Source organism: Panthera leo, chromosome C2 (genome assembly GCF_018350215.1).
Source record: "Panthera leo isolate Ple1 chromosome C2, P.leo_Ple1_pat1.1, whole genome shotgun sequence".
NCBI lineage: Eukaryota > Metazoa > Chordata > Mammalia > Carnivora > Felidae > Panthera > Panthera leo.
In genome coordinates this window covers 146,908,949-146,928,112 of record NC_056687.1, presented here as the reverse complement: position 1 = coordinate 146,928,112, position 19,164 = coordinate 146,908,949, and the positions used below count along the sequence as shown (strand labels likewise).

The 19,164-nt window shown below is 37.0% G+C and overlaps 1 protein-coding gene across 3 annotated transcripts in view; it reads right to left on the bottom strand.

The window, feature by feature from the left end:
- Window positions 1-19,164, bottom strand: part of STT3B (STT3 oligosaccharyltransferase complex catalytic subunit B) — a 106,118-nt gene that overhangs the window by 59,575 nt on the left and 27,379 nt on the right. The window lies entirely within an intron of this gene.

Sequence of the window (19,164 nt, the reverse complement as noted above, 5' to 3'; positions counted from 1 at the left end):
CCATAGGAAGCAGAAATAAGACTACCTACAGAAACTACCTAAGACAGGCCTTGGCAGCCTGATAGGATATAACAATTATAAATATATACACACTCAACATCAGAGCACCTAAATATAGTAAGCAAATAGTAACAGATCCAAATGCAGAAATAGAGAACAATGCAATAATATTAGAGGAATTTCAATGCCCTACTTTCAATACTGGACAGAACATACAGAGAGAATATCAGTAAGTTGATACCGGATTTGAATTACACTTCAAACCAAATGGATCTAACAGATTAATACAGAACATTCCATATAACGGTGGCAGAACACATATTATTCTCAGGCACACACAGAATATTCTCCAGGATATAAATGTTAGGTCACAAAACAAGTCTTAACAAATTTAAGAAGACTAAAACTATATTAAGTATCTTTTCCAACCACAATGGTATGACTCTAGAAATCAAGAAGAAAACTGGAAAATTCATAAACATGTGGAAGTTAAAAACAGTTGTGAAAAACCAATAGGTCAAAGGAGAAGTAAAAAGGACAATAAAAAATATCTCGAGACAAACACAAATGGAAACATAGTAAAACATACAGAATGCAGCAAAAGCAGATTTAAGAGGGAAGTTTACAGCAACAAATATCTACATTAAATAAATAATAAAAAAAAGATCTCCAACAACCTGACTTCACACCTCAAGGAACTAGAAAAAGAATAAACTGTACCCAAAGTTAGCAGAAGAAAGGAAATAACAAAGATTAGAGCAGACATCAATGAAATAGAGACTAGAAAAACAAAAGATCAACTAAACTAAGAACTGGTGTTTTTGAAAAGATAAACAAAATTGACAACCTTTTAGCTAGACTAAGAAAAGAGAGAAGACTCAGATAAATAAAATCAGAAATGAAAGGGGAAATATTACAACCTAAACCACAAAGATACAAAGGATTGTAAGAGACAACTATGAACAAACACACACCAACAAACTGGACAACCTAGAAGAAATGAACTAATAATAAAAACATATAACCTACATCAACACTGAACCAGGAAGAAATAAAGTCAAAACAGAACAATAATAAGGAAATTGAATCAGTAACCAAAAACCTCCCAAGAAAGAAAAGATGGCCTCAATGGCAAATTCCTCCAAACACTTAAAGAATAATTAATGCCAATCCTTAAACTCTTCCAAAAAACTGAAGAAGTGAGAACATGTCTAAACTCAATTTATGAGACAAGACTTACCCTGATAACTGAAGCCAGATGAAGGTACTACAAGGTGAAAAACAAAAAAAACAAAACAAGCTATAGGTCAACATCCCTGATGAACATATATGCAAAAATCAAGAAAATACTAGCAAACCAACAGCACATTCTTTAACACACCATGATCATAGAGCACAACCAACAGGTTATCCCTGGAAGTCAAGGATGGTTCAACATATGGAAATCAATAAATGTGATAACACCAGATTAATAAAAATGAAGAATAAAAATCATGATCATGTCAACAGATGTAGAAAAGGCATTGGACAAAATTCAACATCCTTTCACGACAAAAACTTTCAACAGATTGGGTATAGAAGGAAGGTAATCTGAACATAATAAAGGTCATATATGACAAGCCCACAGCTAACATCAAACTCGATGGTAAAAGGTTGAAAGATTTTCCTCTAAGATCAAGAACAAGACAAAGGTGCCCACTCTCACCACTTCTATTCAACACAAAACTAAAGTCCTATCCAGAGCAATTAGGCAAGAAAAAGAAAAGGAATCCAAGTTGGGAAAGAAGTAAAATTGTTTGCAGAAGACACAATCTTATCTACAGAAAAACCTAAAGACTCCACTAAATAACTGTAGAATAAAAAGGATTCAGTAAAGGTGCAGGGTACAAAATCATCATTCAAAACTCCGATGCATTTCTACACACTGTGAAATATCTGAAAGAGAAATTAAGAAAACAAACCCACCATTTACAATAGTGTTAAAGTCAATAAAGTACTTAGGAATACATTTAACAAAGGTGTAAGACCTGACCAGCACACTGAAAATGGTGACAATGCAAGAGGCAAGCAAATGGAAAGATATCTCATATTCTTGAATTGAACCATTAACATTTAAGTGTCCACGTTACCCAATGCATTCTACAGATTCTATGCAATCCCTATAAAAATTCAATGGCATTTTTCACAGAAAAAGAAAATCTAAAAATGTGTGTGGAACCACAAAAGGCTTTGAATAGAGAAAGCAATCTTGACAAAGGATGTGGTATCACAAAGGTGGAGGGATCATACTTCCTGACTTCAAACTCTATTTAAAGCTATAGTATTCAAAACAGTATGGTACTGGCACAAACAAAGAAATAGACCACTGGAACAGAATACAGAGCCAAGAAATAAACCCACACATACATAATCTTTGACAAGTGTGTCAAGAACAAACAATGGGGAAAGGATAGTCTTTTTATTTAATGGTGTTGGGAAAGGTGGATATTACATGCAAAAGCATAAAATTGGACCTTTCTCTTACACCATACACACAAATTAACCTAAAATGTATTCTAGAGCGGGGCTCCTAGGTGGCTCAATCAGTTAAGCATCCAACTTTGGCTCAGCTCATGATCTCATGGTTCATGGGTTTGAGCCCCACATCGAGTTCTGTGCCGACAGCTTGGAGCCTGGAGCCTGCTTCGGATTCTGTGTCTCCCTCTCCCTCTCCCTCTGCTCTCCCCTCCCCCCAGCCAGAATTCTGTCTCTCTCTCTCTCAAAGATAAATAAATGTTAAATGTATTTTTAATGTATTTTAATGTATTCTAGAGCTCTTTTGCTCAGGCCTGTGGCGCAGGCAGGATGGGCGAGTTCAAGATCTTCATACTTCCAGGATGCTCCATGGCCACCGACAAGATCAGAAGTGGCATGATAAACAGTACAAGAAAGCCCATTTAATGGTCACAGCCCTGAACGCCAACCCTTTAGGTGGTGTTTCTCATGCAAAAGGAACTGTGCTGGAAAAAGTTGGGGTTGAAGCCAAACAGCCAAATTCTCCCATCAGGAAGTGTGTCAGGGTCCAGCTGATCAAGAATGGCAAGAAATAAAAATAAAAATAAAAAAATCACAGCCTTTGTACCCAATGATGGTTGTTTGGATTTTGTTAAGGAAAATGATGAGGTTCTGACTGCTGGATTTGATCACAAAGGTCATGATGTCAGTGACATTCCTGAAATTCACTTTAACGCTGCCAAACAGCCAATGTCTCTCTTTTGCCTTTATTACAAACCAAGAAGGAAAGCCCAAGATCATAAATTTTGATGGTGAAAACATGACAATAATAAAACAAATCAAGTATTATAGACTGAAACGTGAGACCTGAAACCACAAAATTCTAGGAAAAAAGACACAGAAAATGTTCCTTGGCATTGCCCTTGGCAATTATTATTATTATTTTTTTTTTTTTTTTTTCCAGGAGGGGACACCAAAACCAAAAGCAAAAGTAAAGAGACTATATCAAACCAAAAAGTTAGAATAAGGAAACGACGATATGAAAAGGCAACCTATGGAATGAGAGAAAATATGTGCAAAACATATTGAATAAGCAGTCAGTATCTAAAATAAATAAGGAACCATAGCACTCAATAAGAACAACAAAAACCTCCTCCAAACAAACAAATCCGATTTTTAAAATGTTTTAATTTTGTGAAAGAAAGAGCGTACACGTGGGGGAAGGGCAGAGAGCAAGGGAGACAGAGGATCTGAAGCAGTCTCTGTGTTGTCAGTACAGAGCCCCAGATGGGGCTCTAACTCAGGAACCTGTGAGATCATGACCTGAGTCGAAGTCGACGCTTAACCAATCAGGCGCTGCCAAATCTGATTTTTCTTTTAATTTTTTAATATTTATTTATTTTTGAGAGACAGAGAGAGAGACAAACAGAGCATGAGTCGGGGAGGGGTGGGGACAGAGGGAGACACAGAATCCGAAGCAGGCTCCAGGCTCTGAGCTGTCAGCACAGAGCCCGATGTGGGACTCGAACCGACAAACCGTGAGATCATGACCCGTGCCGGAGTCATCAACGGAGCCACCCAGGAGCCCTGCCAAATCGGATTTTTAAATGGAGCTGAATTATCCCTAAGATAACATATGGTCAACAGATACATGAAAACATGCTCAACATCACTAGCCATCAGGGAAATGCAAATCAAAAATACAATGAGATATACCTCACACCTATCAGGATGGCTATCTATCATCAATAAGAGGTAACAAATGTTGTCAAGGGTGTTGAAAAAAAAATCTCAAACAGAGATGGTGGGAATATAAACTGTTATAGCTATTATGGAAAATGGTATGGAGGCTTTAAAATGGAACCACAATACAATCCAGCAATCCTATTTCTGGGCATATATCCTAAGGAATGAAATCAGTATCTGGAAGAGGTATCTGCACTTCCATGTTCATTGCAGCACTTTCATAACAGCAAAGATATGGAAATAATTTACGTGTCTTTCAATGGATGAATGGAAAAAGAAAACGTAAATATATATAATGGAATATTACTCAGCCACAACACAAAAGGAAATCTTTCTATTTGATTTGTAACAACATGGATGAAACTGGAGGGTATTCTGCTATGAGGAAACAAGCTACAGAAGGAAAAATACTGTGTACCACTTATAAGTGGACTCTTAAAAAAAAGTTTAACTCAGAGTAGGATCGTGGTTGCCAGGGGATGTGGAAATGGGAAGAGGATGGTCAAAGGGTATAAACTGTCAGTCATAACATGAATAAATTATAAGGATTTAATGTACATCATGGTGACTATAGTTAATAATACTATATTGCATACTTGAAATTTGTTGAGTAGATCTTAAGAGCCCTCATCAAAACAAAAGTAACTACCTGAGGCAATGCATGTGTTAAATTGTGTGCTAATCATTTCCCAATTTATGTCTATCAAATCATCAAGCAATATACTTTAAATATATACAACTTTGTCAATTATATGTCAATAGAACTGGAAAGAAGTATTATGAAAAAAATTAAGAAATCTAAAGATAAATCCAGAAGTTTTCATGTTTATCTTAACTGGAGGAAAAAAAAAGCCTCATACACAATCTCGATAAATTTCAAAATGTTAAGGATAACTACAAGTCTCCTAATTTTACCTCCTATCTCTAGTCCTCTTCCTGCTTTCTGTACAGGCAGCCTTGCCTACCCAAGATCCTTTCGTTAATTCATTCTAACTCTCCCCAAAAGATGCTGGTCACAACTGGGTCTCTTCAACAAGTATTACCAGCATGCTCAACAACTTACCAATATTATCTCCCTGCCTACGTAGGTTTTTTAAAATTTGGGTTTAGTTTTACCTTGAATGTCCCAAAGGCATTTCAAACTCAACATCCAATTAAACTCATGATCAGACTCTTCCTACCTACCTCCAAACGAATATATACACTATGTCTGCTTTTAGGGTGTTCTGCCATCTAAATTAAAGCAAAAAATTTAGATGTAATCATTGATGATTCCTTCTCTTTCACATCCTATACACAAATCACAAGTTGTCATACTACTTCTTATTAAAGATCTCTAAAATTTGTCTACTGTAACTGATATCACAAAAACACAAAGGATCATAAAAGACTGCTATGAAGAATTATACATCAACAAATTGGACAATTTGTCTACTCTTTTCCTACTGCAGTACTAGCACTCTAATCCAAGCTATCGCCTTAGGCTACAGCAGTAGTCTCCCAATTCATCCCCCTAGATCCATTTTTGCTCATCTCCTAATTCCCCAATCTATAGGTCTTAAGAACATCTTTTCAAAATGCAAATGTGATCATATTGCAACCCGCTGCTAAACTATTCAAAGGCTTCCTCTTCCAAAAAATTTTTAATAAATTTTAAGAAATTAAAGGGAAAGAAGCTCCACTTCTTAACATGATCAAAGCCACACACAGTAGCCCCCCTTATCTGTGGGGAACACGTTCTAAGACCCCCCCCAGTGGATGTCTGAAACTGCAGATAGCAACGAACCCTAAATACATTTTTTCATATACATACCTATGATGATAATGTTTAATTTATAAATTAGGCACAGAGATTAACAATAACTAATGATAAAATACAATTATAATATACTGTAATAAAAGTTATGTGAACATGGTCTCTCTCTCAAAATATCTTATTGTACCATATTCATCCTCCCATGCTGAAACTGCCTATGTGATGAGATGAAGTGAGATGAATGATGTAGGCACTGTGATGTAGTCACTGTTGACCTTCTGATGAGAGAATCATCTGCTTCAAGACTGCAGTTGGCCACAGTTAACGGAAACCACGGAAAGCAAAACCACAGATTTGGGAGGAGGGGGTTTCACTACTGAATCTATCCTTCAGTTCTCCAGACTCATTTTGCTCCTTCCCAGGATCTTCAGACTACTACTAATTCCCTTTCCTTGGATGACTAATATCTCCCCTCTCTTGGCGTAAATAACTTATCCTCAAACCTTAGCACATTTCTAGGATACTGTTCTGAAAATGTTCCATGTACTTTTCTTCCTAATACTTGCCACAGATGTAATTTCACATTAGCTCACCTGATTAATATTTACCTCACTAGATAAATACTCCCAATTAGGATGCTACTGTGTCTCCAACATCTAGAACAGCATGTAGTAGACAGTAGCCCTCATGTATTTGTTGAATGAATAACTGATTTCATAAATATGTTTTCCAGTGGGTGTGAGATCACGACAGCTTCCCAGATAGCTACCTAATGCCAATTTTAAATGGCATCCCCAAATTAAAGACTAAGACTGATTTAATTGTATTTCCTGAGATGGAAACCTGAAGGCATAATCAAAAAGTTAAACAAGAGAGCTCACTAAAATTCTACTGGAAATCTAGTCAAGGTACCTAAAAACTAAACATAAACAGAAGTAGAATGTTTAGTCCCATTTTATCCCCAGGATCAAATTACTCCTGGTATGTAAGACTCCCAGAACTCCCTTATGGATTCTCACATACCCATTCTCTTTGATTTTTCAGTTTACTTTCCTCCTGCCTGAATGGTCATTTATTTTTTACCCATTTTCTGGCTTAGTTTCCAACCCACCGGCATGAAGGTTCTCCTGAATGTCCTATGGCTTTCATCTCTTACCCCCTGGAAGTGAAACAACAGGACTACAAAAGGCAGTACATTTTTTTTTACAGTTTATTTATTTTGAGAGAGAGAGAGAGAAAGAGAGAGACAGAGAGAGAGGGCGCACACAGGGAGGGGCAGAGAGAAAAGGAGAGAGAGAGAATCCCAAGCAGGCTCCTTGCTGACGGCACGGAGCGTGATGTACGGCTGGAACTTACAAACCGTGAGATCACGACCTGAGCCGAAACCAAGAGCTGGATGCTTAACCAACTGAACCACCCAGGAGCCCCAAGGCAATACACTCTCATTTTACAGGGCACTTTCAGTGTTAGCGCAGTCACTATTTTTTTTTTTTCAGACCCGTAACACAGTACCACATTCTCACTCCTCCCCCAGATGACACAGCACTCAACTAAACAACCCTGTGTGGCAGCAAAATTAACTATGACTATAGAAATAATAAGTAAATAAAAAGTGGACATTCTCTCCAAGAGTTCTTGTTGCTTGGTAATATTACCAACACGGGATTATCAAACATGATTTCTGCCAACAATGATAACTATGTGTTGACATTTCCATGATGACTCCGGAGGTTGACTACTTTTCATATATTTATTAGCCATTAAAAATTTCCTCTTGGGTAAAATGTGAAGTGCTTTAGACATTTTTTTTCTAGGTGATTTAAATAAGTTCCTTAAACATTTTTTAATGTTTATTTTTGAGAGAGACAGAGCCTAAGCAGGGGAGGAGCAGACAGAGAGAGGGAGACACAGAATCTGAAGCAGGCTCCAGGCTGTGAGCTGTCAGCACACAGCCCAACATGGGGCTCCAACTCACAAGCCATAAGATCATGACATGAGCCGAAGTCGGCCGCTCAACTGACTGAGCCACCCCGGTGCCCCTAAGTAAGTTCTTTATAAGCTATAAACTTCTTTTATTACGTGGCTTCTCTTTTCACTCACAATGGTATTTAAAAGAATAGAAATTCTTGACATAAACCTAATTTGCCAACCTTCTGCTATAGGGTTAGTGCTTTTCTCCTGGTTAAACAAGTCTTTCCCTACCCCAAAGTCATAAGGATATTGTTTTATTTTCTTCTTCATGACCATTTACAATTTCAACTTACTCATTTAAGTTCTTAATACACTTGGAATGGATTATTACACATGGTAAGAAATAGGGATCCAATTTTATTTTTACTTCCTCCTTACAAATGATCATTCTCCCATCATTTATTAAAACAATGATCTTTTCTCCATTGTTCTACAGTTCCACTTCCATTATATTTTAAGCGTTTGTTAATGTGCAGATCTGTTTTTGGATTCTATTTTGTTCAAGTGGCCTTTATGTCTTGCATCAGTAATATGCAACCTTGGGGCGCCTGGGTGGCTCAGTCAGTTAAGCATTCATCTTTGGCTCAGGTCATGATCTCACGGTTGGTGAGTTTGAGCCCCATGTCAGGCCCTGTGCAGACAGCTCAGAGCCGAGAGCATGCCTTGGATTCTGTCTTCCTCTCTCTCTGCACCCCCGCCCTCAAAAATAAACATTAAAAACTGTTTTTAAAAAATAACATGCAACCTTTATTACTGGAGCTTCAAGTATTATATCTTGATATCTGGTACAACTTTTTTACACTGTGTTTTTTATTTTGTCCTTTTACATTTCTACATAAATTTTAAAATAAGCTTGTCAATTCCATCAAAAAAAAAAAAAAAAAAAAACCCCAAACAAACAAAAAAAACCCAAACACATGTGGTGTTTTAATTGGAAGTCCATAACTCCATATATCAATTTGGGAAGAATTAACATCTTTACAATACTGACTCATCAAATCCATAAATGTAGTTTATCTCCTTCATTTAAATCTTCTTTAATGTCTCTCCAGAAAATGTATAATTTCACCTTAGAGGTCTTGGAACATCTTTGCTTAGATTTATTCCCATCTTTAATGGTATCTTCAATTATTTTTTAAAACTTGTTTGACACTGACAGGAAATCTGATATTTTTACATCAACTTTATAACCAGAAACCTTGCAAATGCTTCTTCTAAATTGACAATCTTTTCAGTCAGCAGAAAAATAGAATCATATTAATTACAAAGTAAACAAACTTAATTGAAATAGTTAAGATACACAATATGAAATTCCAAAATGGAATAATCTACTACATTTCAAACTATAAGGGCATGGAAACTTTATTCAAATTAAATCTCCACGAAAAATAAAAGACGAAAGTGTATTTTTCAATAGAAATGAAAACAAAGTTCTTGAGGCTACATATAGTTGCAGTGACGTTAACCAGTGAGGTTAACTATTTCATCTAATTTATTTCAGTATTTTGTTTTGGCTCACAAGATTGATACCTATGTATATTAGTCAAAATTTTTATAAACAGTAATCATCTTTTAAAAGTTTTCCTTGTTGTGGGGCACCTGGGTGGCTCAGTTGGTTAAGCATCTGACTTCAGCTCAGGTCATGATCTCACGGTGCATGAGTTCGAGCCCTGCATTGGGCTCTATGCTGACAGCTCAGAGCCTAAAGCCTGCTTCGAATTCTGTGTCTCCGTCTCTCTCTGCCCCTCCCCCACTTGTGCTCTGTCTCTGTCTCTTGCAAAAATAAACAAAAATTTAAAAAAAAAAGTTTTCCTTGTTGTTAAAAATATTGTTTAATTAAATGATGCAGAAGTTTGGAGCCTAACAGGAAATTCTGATTCAAAACTGAACAACCACATAATTGTACTCCTCACTGTGTGTGTCTGTACTTACACACATACATATAAATTGTATTTATAAAAATTAAACCAGAAGCATGCAAATCTAACTTTATAAAATATCATGACCCTATGTTGCAGATTCAGTGTTAATACAAGTATAGTCTGATTATTTTCTTTTATGTGAATTCCCAGAATCCCTCCGTTGGGAATATTAAAAACTCAATCCAAACTAAATAGACATTTTTCCAAAGACATACGAATGACAATGGGTACATGAAAAGGTGCTCATCACCGCACATCAAAACCACAATGAGATATCACCTCACCTGTCAGAATGGCTATTTTTAAAAAGACAAGAAATAAAACAAGTATTGGCGAGGATGTGGAGAAAAGGGCACCCTGGTGCACGCTGTTAGTAGCAATGGTGCAGCCATTATGGCAAACTGTATGGAGGTTACTCAAAACACCAAAAGTAGAACTGCCACATAGGATCTGCCAATTCCACTTTTGGGTATTTATCTGAAGGAAACAAAATCACCATCTCAAAAAGATATCTGCACCCCATGTTCACTGCAGCACAGCCAAGACATGGAGACAAACTAAGATTCCATCAATTAATGGATAAAGAACATGCGGTGTGTACACACACACACAGAAATATTATTGTTCAGTCACTACAAAGAAGGAAATCCTGCCATTTGTGACAACAAGGATAGACCCTGAGGGGATCTGCTAGGTAAAATAAGATAAAGACAATACTGCATGATTTCACTTACGTACGTAAGAAATCTAAAATAAACCCCTCATAATTGCAGAACAAACTGATGGTTGCCAGAACTGGGGGACAAGAGGTGGGTGAAATGGGTGAAGGTGGTCAAAAGGTACAAGCTTCCAGTTATATGTTACGTCCTAGGATGTAATGCACAGCATGATAACTATAGTTAACAATACTGTACTGTGAATCTGAAAGTTGCTATTAGAATAGATCTTAAAACTCATCACAAGGAAAAAAAATCTATAGGTGTGGTGATGGATGTTAAAACTAAATTTACTGTAGTAATCATTTTGCGGTATATACATATATCAAATCATTATGTTGTACACCTAAAACTAATCTACTGTTCTATGTTAATTAATCTCAATTTCTTACAAAAAGAACCTAGGGGGAAAAAGTTAATAAATTAGGAGAACAAACCAACAACCCAATCCAAACAAATATAAAAAGCATCTGGACCAACAACACAACTACTCTGGATTCTATTATAGTAAATAGCTGAAAAATGAATTTATCAGCTTTCAGTTTCACCTTCTTGAGTAATTTTAGCATGGTCCTTCCAAGGTCTTTGTTCCATCTACATAGAAACCCACCGCAAGCATACATTTTACTCTCTCTTCCTCATGCAATCCTCTCAAACCTGAAATTCACTCCTGAAGAAGCTTCTGTAATATTCTATCCTCCCTTTTCCAGTCCATTTTCACTTGTGCTTTGAAAACGTCACGTTGGAACCTCTACTCTAGTTCACCTAAGATATTTTTCCTTAGTGATTTTTGTATACTTGGAGGTATCCCAGTCCATGGCACTTCACTCACGAGACTCAACTGATGTTTTAGTTAATTCTTTTTGCACACCAGTCATTGGAACACAGACTTAAATTTTTGTCTTCTATTCCCTTCTTCATTAAACCCAAGCAACTGTGTGCACAAAAGCAGTCTTCAATCTCAGCATGTCCAATTTACATATTTAAAAAATGTTTAAGTAACTGGAGTGGGGTGATAGAGACAAAACAAGAGGACCATAAAGTGGTAACTGTTGAAGCTGGGCTGTATGTACTCAAGATTCATTATAGTATTAGCTCTACCTTTTTCTTTTTATTAGAGAGAGACAGAGAGACGGCGGGGGGGGGGGGGGGGGGGGCGGGGAGTTGGGGAAGGAGGGAGAATCCTAAGCAGGCTCCACACTCAGAAAGGAGCCTGAGGCAGAGCTTGATCCAAGAACCCGGGGATCAGGACCTGAGCCGAAATCAAGAGTTGAACGCTCAACTGACTAAGCCACCCAGGTTCCCCAGCTCTAACTGCTGTGTATGTTTCAAATTTCCCATGAATGTGTATGTGTATATGTATGTACGTGTATAGTTTACATATACGCTGTCTTTGAATAGCCACACAATACATATATATGTAAACTTTATTATGGAAAATATCACACACAAACTTACTCTCATATACAAATTATAGCTTCCCCCAAGTAAAACTAGGTAAACTGACTGAGAAATGAACGTATTAAAGGTCAGGAGTCACCAAAATAAAATGGAAATAAAAGAAACACAAGTGGTAAAATAACCTCTATCTTAAAATAGTCTGAGAACACTAATCAGATTTTAAATATATCCCATCTTTTACTAATATTGTCAAACAACTTTCAGTATTTTAACTTCAATAATTTATTTTGAAACAAGTGTGACAAAAGATGGCAATTATTAAATACAGATGATAGCTACATGAAGATCATTATGGGTCTACTTTTGGTTTATGTAACATTTTCATGAAAGTTTTTTAAAAATAATGAATGCTTCCCCAAATACTCTCAACCCAATCTCTAGAGCCACTCTGCAATTCCAGTGTGTGGAAAAATGACTTTATTAAGACAGACAAAATAATTCTCACATGGACATGTTTAATTTCTGAAAGAAGCATATCAGTAATTCCACTACTTGCCAGTAACAAGCAAACTGATAGTTTAAAAATGTAAGAAAAAAATGGGGATGAAAGAGTACATGTGATTTTTAAATTTGATAAAGAAACAGCAATAGCCATATTACAAATTAAAAGAGGTCTTAAGAGGGGTGCCTGGGTGGCTCAGTCAGTTAAGTGTCTGACTCTCGATTCTGGTTCAGGTCTTGCTCTCATAGTGAGATCAAGCCCTATGTTGGGCCCTGTCCTGACAGCATGGAGCCTACTTGAGATTCTCTCTCTGCCCCTCCCCTACACACACACTCTTTCTGTCTCTAAATAAAAACATTAAACAACAATAACAAAAAAATAAAAGAGGGCTTACAAGACCCACCTTTACATAGAAGCTAAGATATGTTAATTTTGTTTTCTTCTGCAATGTTTATTAGGTAAGACCTAAAGTGTCTTTTGGCTTTCTAAGACACTGCATTCTATAACTGCTTTTCCCTGTATCTACAGGAAACAATGGAAAGTAAGAAAATAGGAATAAAGAACTTGATTCTGAAAGCCACACACCTGTTTTGGGTTTTTTTTTAAATCCTTGCAAATCCTATAGTTTATAATTGCTTCATCACAACATACCTTTCAAAAATTAAGCAAAGCTTATGTCCTTGATTTAGGGAGAAGAGACTACCCCTTAAAGTAGCAGCATGAGATTAAATGATGGAATCCTATTTATGGAAAAAAGGTTCTATCTCTTGGGTTCTAGTAGAGATAGTACAATTCTGTATTCAAAACATTACAGCTTAAGTAGAAATTTACAAGCTGGATGAAGGCTTATCCAGCATATACGGTATTGTTTCTTTATGAAAACAAACACTAAATTCCACCCCATTTGCAACCTAGGACTACCTTTATGAACAAGGAGAAAAGGACACTAGCAGCTGCCTCTATGAATTCCTTCTATGAATTTGGTTGGAGATGTAACCACTTGTACATTTGGTTTTGGATTTACTTCATCTAATATAAAATACCTAATGTACACTCAAAACAATAACAACAACAAAATCTCGTGATTATGTGCTGAAGCAAAATATCACAATATACCCTCAATCTTAAAGGTTAAATAAAAAATTATGCCTCAACCTTAAAATTAACCTATGGCTTTTCTACCTTCAAAAAGAAACCTCTGAGGTGGGAAAGGCTTTTATATGTCTAATTAACTTTCCAGTTCTCTGCAAAAATATGGCAGTGTGTCAGGTAAAAAAAAAATAACATAATTGGAAAATGCCTAAGAATGAATTAAGTAGAAGAATAGTATATAGTTATCCTTAATGCTATAACTAACCTAAAGGCACCTAATACTTCTGGGACTAGCTTTTGAAACATAATATATGGCCCATGTAGAATTTGAACTGGAAAAGGTAAGAAATAGAAGTTTCACTTAATTCATAGCAGGAAGTAAAGGACAGACAAACTTCTCGCCCAAAGACAAGAGCTAAAGTAAAGGTGACACTGAAAGTAAAACGCAAGTTTCCCAAGGGCCAGTTCTGTCATTCTTTTCCCTAAACTAGGTTACATCTCTAAAACTATCTACCAAATGCATACAAATAATTAAATCTTTCATTGAAGTTTGCTATTTGACATTTCTGAAGAAGAGAGGAAGGGAGGTGAGGGCAGGTGATGTTAATCCTTCATAACGCTGACGTTAAGCTGATGGTCTCAAATAAGTGCCCGCTATATCCTTTTCTTACACAGATACAAGATTAATACAGTGTTAGATAAACACAGTAAAAATGCTAGCAATTTAGAAATCAGGATTTATAGAATAGATTCAAACTAGAAGCAACCAGTCGTGCCTGGGTGTCTCAGTCGGCAAAGCGTCCAACTTTGACGTCACGATCTCGTAGTTCGTGGGTTTGAGCCCTGCGTCAGGCTCTATGCTGACAGCTCAGGGCCTGGAGCCTGCTTCAGATTCTGTGTCTCCCTCTTTCTCTGCCCCTCCCCCACTCACCCTCTATGTCTCTCAAAAATAAATAAACATTAAAAAAAATTTTACAAACCAGAAGTAACCAGTATAAATACAGAGGCAAAGAGTGACAAACATGTTCCACATTCCAAAATCATTCAGTCCACAAATACAATTTTCTTAAGACAATGCAAGCCTAGTTTAGCTTAGCCTTTGCAAATAAAATCTAAGAAACAAAAGAATCAGAAAGGAGGGAAGAAACAAAGGAGAGGCAAGCAGCTTTGATCAATGATGGTGCTGAAGAACAAATACAAGTAGCAATGAGGGGAGGAGAGGAGGGAGGTAGAGCAAAAAGAAAGGGAAGTCGTGGAGCACTATGCCAAGTGATCGACCACATCTCAACACAGCCCCCTTAAGGCCTGAGGCACCCTAGTGTTTTAACATGCCTTGAGATGAGAAACCAGATTAACCTTACGTTTCTATCAAAAATAAGGATACATGGACTCTAAGTGAGCGCTCAGAGTTGTCCTCTATGGATACACAGCATGTCTTTCCAAAAACTTCCCCCAAACTCTCGCCTGTCAAAATATTAGAATAGTATGCGCCTCTAAGGGTGAATAGTACGGTTTTCATTTTTGAAAGATACAAATCTTATTATTTTTTTAATTCTTGAGCAACAAGTATGCACCAGGTTTCTGTCAGGCGCTAGGAACAGAGCATTGAAAAGGACAGGCAAAGTCACGGCTCTCCTGAAGTTTAAGTGCAATAAACACAAACCAAGTAATTATAGACTGAAACAAGAGCTTTGCAAGAAATTAACGGAATGAAATAAAAGAGTGAAATGGGAAGAAGGGAAGGAGGGGGGAGGGGGAAGGGGAAAGACTGCTTTAAGAAAGGTGTAAATGGAGTCTTACAATATTTCTGAGACCTTTAAGAATGGGAGTAACCAATCATTCTAAAAGGGGAAAGAGCTGTCCCTACATAGAGGAAGTAGCAAGGGCAAAGACCTCAAGGTGGGAGCTTTTAGCATGTTTAAAAAGAAAGGTGTTCAAGAAGGGGAGTGGCCCTATTTATCGATCATCATTTTTAAAAACTGTTAACAACTGCTAGGTACTATAGAAGAATCGCTTTCATTTAATCCCCACACACAAAAATAAACCCTCTGAGGTAGAATACAACACTATGTCCAATTTAAAGATGATGAGAGACTAAGGTACAAAGATGTCAAATAACTTATCCAAAGTCATACAGCCATTAGTGGTCAAACTGGGATTTGAACTAGGCAGCTTTGACTCTGGTGAGCATAGTGAATCTTATTAGCGAATTTCAAACAGTTCCCTGTGCTTCAGGGATTCCAAAGAGCCCCCTCTGGAACTACATTTCTGATATGAGTCAGGTATAAACGTTGAAGGGAGTAGGATACATGCTTATGAAGAGAAAAGATCACTATCCTATTTAATATACATTTACCTGTTTATATATTAGATTCTTGTGTAAACCTGCATTTGAAGAAAGGGTTCAAGAGCTAAAACACGTGTTTGAAAACCACTGGTGTATGTTTAAAATTATTGAAGCAAAAAAACCCATCAGCACAGTTCTTTTTTTCTTTTAAAGAAAAAATTTTTTTAACATTTATTCATTTTTGAGAGACAGAGCACAAGAAGGGGAGGGGAAGAGAGGGAGACAGAATTTGAAGCAGGCTCCAGGCTCTAAGCTGTCAGCACACAGCCTGACATGGGGCTCGAACTCATGAGCTACGAGATCATGACCTGAGCCGAAGTCAGACACTTAACTGACTAAGCCACCCAGGTGCTCCAGCACAGTTCTCTTAAGATGTGTTAAGATGTAACTTTGAACCCTGAAGTTTATGGCCTTTCCTGAGTTACTCTGGAAACAGAAGGACAGAGAAGTCCAATATTATCACTGATTATATCATTTTAGACTAAAACTCTTTGGTACATATTACCTTTTAAACAATCACAGCCAGAATACCCACTACCTTGAATGTTACAATCATTCTGCCAGAGAGAGAACTTTGGAAGACGGAACACAACAAGTTCTCAGCTGGGAAGAAATACATTATCACTTACACTCTTTTTTCATTGACCAGTTCTTCTCACTTCCAGTTCATGGCCCCACACCTGTGCTCAGAAGAGAGGGGGAAACTGGCTATTGCTGAATTGCACTGATGACTACCATATATGTTGTGCTGTTTTGTAAATGAAGCAAAATTAATTACTGATGTATGATAGATATGATCTTCTTTATGCCACACATAACTTAAAGGTTATGTGTGCATGTATATGTACACAAACATTTCAAAGACTGTATATTCTTCAAAGAAATCCTAGGAGACTACATAACAAGTTGTCAATAGATTGTGCCTCATTCTTTGACTATTTTTTTTAGTGTTTACTTTTGAAAGAGAGCACGTGTATAAGCAGGGAAGGGACAGAGGGAGACAGAGAATCTAATGCAGGCTCCATGCTGTCAGTGCAAAGCCCGATGTGGGGCTTGAACCCACAAACCATGACATCATGACCTGAGCTGAAGTCAGATGCTCAACCAACTAAGCCACCCAGCAGCCGCCCACCCCCGACTTTGACTTTTTTTTTAAACAATGAGCAATTATTAAAAAAGGAAAAAAAAAAAAAAGCCTAGACCAAAAAAAAAAAAAAAAATCGTAGCCAGGAAACTTTATTAAGTACTGCTTGACCAATAAATGACCATCACCACCACCTTATTAGCATCACACACAATGCTTTTACCAAGGCTTTCAACAAATATTACTTTCACAAAGGAGATACAATGCAAGAGGTCCCAATCTTTGCCTCAAGGTTCTCCCCTTCTTGGCACCTTTCTTATGCTTCATATATTAAACCAGTTCAACCACTGTGTGTCTCCAGATAACCACACTTTTCTCGGTAAATTATAATTTCTAATCTTTACTCCCTCAAGGTTTATTTCCCATCTTATAAAGGCATATGTAAGCATGGGTAACACATAATTTTCCAAAAGATTTGCAATCCCTCCTTCCTCTTCCTTCCACTATCAACACAGGCTTTATTTTCCCCAATCTTTCCTCCCTTATACACCAGCTTGCCACACAAATGTAAAACAACTACTCTGAGACAATATCTAATGATAACATGAAAATAATGTCTGCTAAAATCTGCATATTCAATGTATCAAAAAAATGAGAAAAGATGGGAAAATATTTCTTCTCACAGCTTTTTCCTTCATGGTTTTTTTTAAAAAAAAATTTTTTAACGTTTATTCATTTTTGAGAGACAGAGAGAGCATGAGCAGGGAAAGGGCAGAGGGAGGGAGACACAGAATCTGAAGCAGGCTCCAGGCTCTGAGCTGTCAGCACAGAGCCCGACATGGGGCTCGAACTCACCAACTGTGAGATCATGACCTGAGCCGAAGTCGGACGCTCAACCGACAGAGCCACCCAGGCGCCCCTTCCTTCATGGTTTTTAAAATGTTTACAAGGTATAAAACAGAAACTTTGGAATTTCTATTTGATCTAAAACAGCTAATTTACTTTTATAATATACACACTGTATAATAAATTAAAAACTTATAAGATACCTCATAAGCTCTCATTAGAAAGAAAGAATGCAAGACAAACATGCTAATAAGTTAATTCTATTGTTTCTATTGCCCATTACTGCAACATCTCTCATGACATATACAACTTCATTATAACCATAATCATCTATCAGTATTTTGACTTGAACTACTAATGAGATTTAAAGTTTAGCAATTTGTTTTGAATTTCTTCCTCTTTCCCCTGTTATCAAGTATTTTCTAATTTCACAGGAATTTCAAGTACAGTTGTTTCTCATCCTTTATTGAATTAAAAAAAATCACACTTTACTCTTGTTACTAACAAGTGAGAAAATTATTCATTTACTCATTTCAGAAATGAAGTCTATATAAGACTTATTTTGGCCATCTTAAGAAGCCATTCTCCCTAGGGGCGCCTGGGTGGCTCAGTCGGTTAAGCGTCCGACTTCAGCTCAGGTCACGATCTCGCGGTATGTGGGTTCGAGCCCCACGTCGGGCTCTGTGCTGACTGCTCAGAGCCTGGAGCCTGTTTCAGATTCTGTGTCTCCCTCTCTCTCTGACCCTCCCCCGTTCATGCTCCGTCTCTCTCTGTCTCGAAAATAAATAAATGTTAAAAAAAAAAATAAAAATAAAAAAAAAGAAGCCATTCTCCCTCTTTCTGAAGGAAAAAAAAGTGCCAAAAATCTGTAAAAGTGGCTAATTTGTAGCTCCTTTTGGCTTTCACTCTTAGTGTAATACAGTATTTGAATAATTTTCTACCCTAAGTGAAGCAATGGAAACTCACCTTCTCCATTATGTATTTTTAAGACTTAACTATTTCAATGTGTCTCTTTTCTTCCTAGCATTAGCCTAGGTGTTCCATAAGAGAAACACTTTTCCTATTTCTTCAACCACTATAGCAAAAACTGCAATATGAAAACAAGAAGAAAAAGCACTCTTTTAAAGAAGGTTACTGTTTTTATGGAAAAGACCAATTTTTCTAACTTTAGAATGCTACACTGCTTCCTAAAGAATGCTGTTTAACCACTATCAGCTCTATTAAAATAATAAAATCTGTGCTATGTAAAGGGTTGGCTCTGTCCTAAGGGTGACCATCTGAATATGAA